Source organism: Dysidea avara, chromosome 1, assembly GCF_963678975.1.
Source record: "Dysidea avara chromosome 1, odDysAvar1.4, whole genome shotgun sequence".
NCBI lineage: Eukaryota > Metazoa > Porifera > Demospongiae > Dictyoceratida > Dysideidae > Dysidea > Dysidea avara.
The window spans coordinates 19427180-19435465 of NC_089272.1; positions in this window are offsets into that span (position 1 = coordinate 19427180).

Consider the following 8286-nt stretch of genomic DNA (forward strand, 5'->3'; position numbering starts at 1 on the left):
TTAAGTTACAATAACATAAGTGCCTATAATTTAGGTTACAATAATGATTAGTACTAAGTTACAATAAGTGCTAAGTTACAATAGGTGCTAGGTTACAACTAGTGCTAAATTACAGTAAGTGGTAAGTTACAATAAGTGCTAGAATTACAATGAATACTAAATTACAGTGAGGGCTAAGTTACAATAAATACAATAAGTGCTAAGTTACAGTTACAAAGTAGGAGTAGTTGATTGTTTAAATGTTTCAAGATCAATGGTAGGGATACATAGATCGTTCCAATGGGGAATAGTTCTGGGTAGGAATGAATAGAGATACGTGTTTACTGAAGACTGTATATGATTAAATTTCTGATCATGATGGGCTCTGGTAGCAGTTTGATTTAATGATGGCAGACAGCGATTTGGGACCAATAATAAATGATTAACTATCTTGTACAATAGGATGAGGCGTGCTTGCTTTCTGCGTTCTTGTAAAGATGGCCAATTTAGTTCATTTAACATGTCTGTGATACTGTCACGGTGGTGTCTGTTCCAAGGCTTATTTAAGACGAAACGAGCAGCTCGATGTTGAATCATTTCAAGTTTAGAAATGTCATTTTGGTGGTGTGGGTCCCAGATGGCACAACAATATTCGATAGATATATATCTAAACCAAAACAGCCATATATATATATATATATATATATATCTAAATCAAAACAGTCATATATATAATAGTTATACGGGCACAATGTGGAGTCTATGAAATTTATAAACCCGAAGGCCCGGGCTGTAGCGCACGAGCGAAGCTCGTGCGCTACTAAGGGCCTGAGGGTTTATAAATGTCAGACTCCACATTGTGCCCGTATAACTGCTTTAGACTCTATTTCACATTACACTCAGATTACTTACCTCATCCACGGCTGTTTCTACTGTAGGCTAGGAAAAAGCGGCTGGTTTTCTTACGATAATACTAGCGCCATGGCAACTATGTGTCCTCACGTGACTAAATAATCGCGCTCGTTAAATCACTGCACGTGAATAACGCATAGCGATTGGACAAATCCGATTTTGAGCATATGTCATATTGTGCTTAAAGGCGTGGAGTATATTAGAAAACAAGATGGAGTATATGAGATTTATTACCCACCCAAAACAGCCTAAATAGAGTCTAAATATATATATATATATATATATCTAGACCAAAACAGCCAAGCTGTAAAAAAAGTGTGGCCCCCAAAAAGGTCAGGATGAAAAAAGATGTGAAATCCAAGGTGGCGGCGAAGAAATGATTGTGATGGTAGGTTAATGGCAAAAATTTTAATTACGACAATTCCAGTGAATTTGCATTGCCTCCTCCACTAGGATTTGGCACCAAATTCACTGAATTGTCATAATTAAAATTTTTGCCATTAACGTACCATCACAGTCATTTCTTGGCTGCCACCTTGGATTTCACATCTTTTTTCATCCTGGCCTTTTTGGGGGCCGCACTCTTTTTTTACAGCTTGGCTGTTTTGGTTTAGATATCACTTCTTTTTGTATTGCAAGCCATAAAGCCAGCCATGAACTGGCTTTGGTGCTTACTTTTTTTCTTTTCTGCAGGAATTGTGGAACAAAGGAAGAGATTTTGTGTACAGATTTTGGCTGATTAAAAATATTTGTATATTTAACAATGAATGATAATTACATACTGTAGGTCATAAGGTAACTTCTTATACATAACTGAACTGTAGCTGAAACCCTCCTTGTTTGCAGTTGAACTCTTTTCAGAGTGACTTGTTTCTAGCTAAACTCTCTAGATGGCGATTTGTTTCCAACACATAATTCTACAGGGTGATTTATTTGTAGCTGTTCCCTATAGGGTAACTTGTATCTAGCTAATATATCTACATGGTGACTTGCTTGTAGCTGATCTCTCTACAGGGTGATTTGTTTGTAGCTGAATTCTCTACAGGATGATCTGAACTCTCTACATGGTGGTTTCTTTGTAGCTGAACTCTCTACAAGGTGACTTCTTCTAGTTGAACTCTCTACAGGATGATCTTTTCGTAGCTGAACTCTCTACAGGGTGATTTGTTTGCAGTTGAACTCTCTACATGATGGTTTCTTTGTAGTTGAACTCTCTACAAGGTAACTTCTTCTAGCTGGTCTCTCTACAGGGTGACTTGTTTCTAGCTGAACTTTACATGGTGATCTGTTCATAGCTAAACCCTCTACAGGCTGATTTGTTTGTAGCTGAACTTTCTACATGATGATTTCTTTGTAGCTGAACTCTCTACATGGTAACTTATTCTAGCTAATCTTTCTACAGGGTGACTTGTTTGTAGCTGAACTATCTGCAGGGTGGCTTTTAGTAGCTGAACTCTCTACATACAAAGTGAATTCTTCTGGCTGATCTCTCTACAGGATGACTTGTTTCTAGCTGATATCTCTGTAGGGTGACTTGTTTCTAGCTGAACTTTACATAGCGATCTGTTCGTAGCTGAAGTTTCTACAGGGTGATTTGTTTGTAGCTGAACTCTCTACATGATGGTTTCTTTGTAACTGAACTCTCTACAAGGTATCTTCATCTAGCTGATCTCTCTACAGGGTGACTTGTTTGTAGCTGAACTATTTGCAGGATGATTTGTTTGTAGCTGAACTCTCTACAAGGTAATCCTTCTAGCTGATCTCTCTGTAGGATGACTTCATCCTAGCTGAACTCCCTACAGGGTGATCTCTTCGTAGCTGAACTTCCTACAGGGTGATTTTTTTTAGCTAAATTCTCTACAGGATGGTTTCTTTGTAGCTGATCTCTTTACAAGGTGACTTCTTCTAGCTGATCTCTCTATAGGTTTAATAATTGCTTTACAGAATTGGAATTACATACAGTAGAGGCTATAGTGATTACAGAGACATACAATTCTGAAGGACTACCAGTGTCCTGCACTGGTAGCCTAGAGCACTAACTACTTAACTACAAAAACTATACATGCATACATTTATATAATAGTTACAAATAATTATAGTTGGTTGGTGCAGGAGTCTTGGAGCAGCGGGTACAAGGACACAGGTAATGAAAAGTACAGGGGGTATTATCAAAGTTAGCTAAAAAATGATTCCATAAAAATGCTTTCAACTTTGGTTTGATTACATCTAGTGATTGAGATAGGTCAATTATTGGTAAAGAGTTCCATAATCTTGGTAAACGATAAAAATATGAGTTCATGATAGGGTTGATATGGGCTGTCTTGGGGTATAACTTTGTGCCAGCAGATCTTGTTGAACCTGTAGTAAAGTTGGTATAGTTCAAGATGTCAAATTTATCTGATGGATTTTTGATGGATTTGATAAAGAATAGTATGTCGGCAATTTCGTAAATGTACATTAGTGGCAACATACCAGTTTGTATTAGCCTTGTTTTATAGTCTGATTGATAGTTTGATAATATGAATTTGGTGGCTCTTCGTTGGACTTTCTCAAGTGATTCAATGTCTTTTAACAGGTATGGCCTCCACAGGGGGGAACAATACAGTAGCTTTGATCTAACTAAAGTGATAAACAGAGATTTTCTGGCCTGGGGACAATTGGAGTCCTTGAAGACCCTACGCAATAAGCCAAGAGATTTATAGGCATTAGAAGAAATCATTTCATAGTGTGCTTGCCATGTTAGTGAATTAGTAAAAACAATCCCAAGGTCTTTACAGCTGGAGGACTCATCAATTGAATGACCGTTGACATGATATGTAGAGTTGAATTTGCGATGGTAGCTCATAAACACAAACTTTGAAAGATTAAATGAGAGAAAGTTGTTAATGGACCAGTTGAATAATGAATTGATGTCTTCTTGGAGATGCTCAATGTCTAATGTTGATGTGATTTGTCTGAATAATTTTGTATCGTCAGCAAACTCAAATAGATCTGATGTGACAATTGATGGGAGGTCATTGATAAATATTAAAAAGAGCAAAGGACCCAGAATACTCCCCTGTGGCACGCCGGAGATAACAAGTAAAGTGCCGGATAGGTGGTTGCCCACAGAAACACACTGGGTTCTGTTGTGTAGATAGAAACTAAACCAATTCCATAAGGTGCCAGTGATTCCCATGTTCCAAAGTTTAACTAGGAGTTCATTATGCGGCACACTATCGAAAGCTTTTCGAAAGTCAATGTATATAGTATCTATTTCATCTTTTGATGTTATTAGCTGGTTAAAATAAATAAGTAGTTGGTGCAAGGTTGAAGAATTCTTTTGGAACCCAAATTGATATTGTGTGATACAATTAGAAACTGAGTTAATTATCTTATCATAAATTAGTCTTTCTAAAACTTTGGATGTAATGCAAAGAAGTGAAATGGGACGATAGTTTTTAACTGAGGTTTTGTCGCCAGACTTTGGTACAGCTGTAATTTTGTGCAACTTCCATTCAGATGGTATGGTTCCACTGGTAATGCTGGTCATGAAAAGGTGGTGGATAGGTATGGCAAGAGCAAAGGCACAATGTTTTAAAACAGTTGGAGGAATGTTGTCTATACCACTGGCTTTGTTGGGATCCAGGTTATTTAAGGCCTCTAGGACTTCTTGTACTGTGAAGTGGATCGAGTCCAAGCATTTACCAGGGACTGGTAGATTCGAAGTGTCCGGTAGATTAAAGTTACTCTGAGAGAATATTGAATGGAAGTACTGGTTGAATAACTCAGCCTTATCGAGGTCTGTGTTCGCTGTGATGGAGTCATTGTGTAGCTCAGGTGGTAGGTTGTGAAATTTCGAGAACTCTTTAATGTATCGGAAAATTTTTGTGTCCTTATTTGTAGTGAAGTTATATATTAAGGTCTGCTCAAATGCAGACTTTGCTGCAATACTAGAAGCTTGAAAAGAGACTTGAGCTTTGGTTAGTCGTTGGAAATTGTTTGGTGTAGGATTCCTGTTGTATTTACGCTGAAGTGTACGAAGACACTTGTGGGAATGTCGTAGTTGGGGAGTGAACCAGTTAGGAAATTGTCTACAGTGCAATTTGACCTTCGGGATAAACAGTTCAATGCCAGCCAGTACGTTACTTCTTAAAATGTACCAAATTTCTTCAACATCAGAAGAATTGTAGAGTATAGAGAGGTCGCAGTTCGATAGGTACTCTGATAATCCATTGTAGTCACCTTTAGAAAAATTGAAAAACTCCTTAGTAGATGTAGAATGTGTTGAGAACTTAAAATTAGTTGAAAATGTGATTAAATAATGGTCAGATGTAATACATTGGTATTCTGGAGAATGAACAGATAAATGTAAAACGTGTTCAGGACTATTTGTTAACACAAGGTCTAGTATGTTACCACATGTATGGGTTGGGGATTCCACAAGTTGCGTGAAGTTAGATTCAAATATACTATCACAGAAGTTGTTGGAGATCGGTGTTCTGCCAGTGAGAGTTGCCCAGTTTATGTCCGGTAGATTGAAATCGCCAAGAATAAATACAGGGTTGGACAGGGTGGTAGTGGTGACTAGGTAATCGGATAGGTCCTTGTGATAGTCAGCAGTGGCATTTGGAGGTGCATATACCATGCAAAAAATGACATCAGAATCATTAAAAGAGACAGAAACGTTTACCACTTCAAGGTTTCTGGGACTCGGAATTTGTTTACTAGGTAAATTGTCGCTGATTGCCAGCATGACGCCCCCACCACGTGAGCCTCTGTCCTTTCTAAACATTGTGTAACCCTGAGGTAAGATTTCAAGATCTGCAATGGCTTCGTGCAACCAGGTTTCAGACAGGCCAATAATTTGAAAATCAGATGCATATACAAAACTCTGGAAAAGGGGTAGGTTTTTTGCCAAGCTCCTGCAATTTTGCACGCAGACTTTGGGCCCAGTAGGGCCGAGTCATGCTGAAGAGGTGGAGGCAGCAGTTGAAGTCTCCATGTTGTTGTGGGGTGGTGAGGTGCTATCTGTACTTGATGGCTCGTTAGGTCTGAATCCTGCGCTGTCTGCTTGGCCATGTAATTTACCTTTGACATAAATTTTATTGCCTCGAATTTTTATATCAGACTTTGGGGTATTGTCTTGTATTAATGACCAACGAACTTTTAGGTTGATTTGTTTGTAGCTGAACTATCTGCAGGGTGATTTGTTTGTACCTGAACTCTCTACAAGGTGATGTCTTCCAGCTGATCTCTCTACTGGATGACTTGATTCTAGCTGAACTCTCTATAGTGTGATCTGTTAAGTTTGTAGCTGAGCTTTTTCTTGTTTCTACCTGATCTCCCTATAGAGTTATATCTTGTTTGTATAGCTGAACTCTTTACAGGGTGGTTTGTTTGTACTACAGAGTGACCTGTTTGTAGCTGAACTCATTGTATAAAGTAACTTGTTTGTAGCTGATCTCTATAGGCTAGCTAACTTGTTTATATAGATGAATTCTCTACTGGGTAGTTTTTTTGTAGCTGAACTCGCTACACAGTGACTTGTTTGTAGCTTAATTCTCTACAGAGTGACTTGTTGTTAGTAGTTAAACTCTCTACAGGTTGACTTGTTTGTAGCTGAATTCTCTACAGAGTGACTTATTGTAGCTGAACTTTCTACAGGGTGACTTGTTTATAGCTGAACTCTCTTCAGTGTGACTTATAATGCTCTGAATCTCTACAGCGATATATTTGTAGCTGAACTCGCTACAGGGTGACTTACTTGTAGCTAAATTGTCTATAAGATTAACTGTTTGTAGCTGAACTCCCTATAAAATATCTGCACTGCAATATAATTCTATAATGGAGTAAATTATAAACGTAGCTGAAAGCTCTATTAGGGTGACTGTTCTATTAGAGTATATCTCGATCTCGCATTTGCTACACGTAGTTGACTTTGGAATCATAACTCAGTGGTTTGTAATCCGATTCTTCTGTACTATTGCAAGGACTTTTTATGATGATTATTCCAGCTACACACCTATTTTCAGCTCATTGCTCTAAGGCCAATGAAACTTGATTACCAGTTTCTCGCTCAGATTTTTGAAATTTTGATGAGGGCGGGCGGTTATTATTCATTATTCATTATTTTCCAAAAGCACAACACACATCCCAAACATGAAGATTTCTGCCTAAAAAGTGAGATCTACATTGATTACTCTTGCATTAAATAGCTAAAGTACGTTACTAATCCATATAACAAATGGTTTTTCCATTAGAGTATAGCTGATTGCTCCATTAGAGTAAAAGTGACTGCTCTATTAGAATATTTCAATCTGAAATTCCAATAATGAAATTCCATGAGGGTGTATCAAAAGCATGCGGGCGATGACGCGAAACTGCTAATCAAGTTTCATTGGCCTAATGCACCTATCAATGTATTGCCCCCCCCCCCTTGGGCGTAAGTGGGGCTTTACAGGGGGAATTGACACGAAACTGCTGCCCCACTTTGGTGCATTTGACGATCGTTCAGTAAGCACCCAAATATTTTTTGTTGTAACTTCCTTCGCTATGTCAAATCCCGAGTAAATCCCGCGTTGCAACTGGGGCCAACGGTGGGGATTTGACACGATAGGTTTGCCCTACTGCTTTTATAGGGTTTTTTCACTTTTGGGAATTTTTGATGCACCTTTTTGTTCTATCAGTCTGTTCCATACAATTTTTTATCCATAAATTCTTATGCTCACAGTTTTTCAGCACTGGCACATAAACTCATCATAGGGACTCTTATAGCACTTTTGTAGTAGGACAGGTAAATTGCCAACATAGTGTGTTTGTCCTGTCTCTAGGTACGTAAAAGCTTCTTTCACACTTAATCTGCAGCTGTATGACATTATACTGCTGTAGAAAAGAAACAACATGATTGTATGATTGCATGGGCAGGTACTACTGTGCATCTGAAAAGTGATATTACTACTGGCATCATGCAGATACCATAGTTTACACTGAGGAACTGTGTGTGCAATTGCTTGACCTCGTACAACTATTCCACTAATCCTGTTTACATCCTTTCACTATAGATCTAGATCTGCTTAAAGGATCATACATTACCTTAATGATAGGACAATTAATGATAATGTTTAACCTGCGTGGGGTTTGTAGCAATGTGTTACTACAACATTAGTACATAGCATACTGAAACTTTGTTATGTGTACACTAACTGTCATGTAGGTATTGCCTTTCATGTAGTTTAACTAATGCTGCATGTTCATTATTTCACTATACATAGTTAAAAGAAGGCATAAGGATCATGCGCTAACATGCATGCTATGCACACACTATAACGTTTATACTTGGCCCATTCCCAATGTATTATTAATTGCCCTGCATGTAAAGCAGGTACCAATGCTTTTGTTTGTTCTTTACAACAT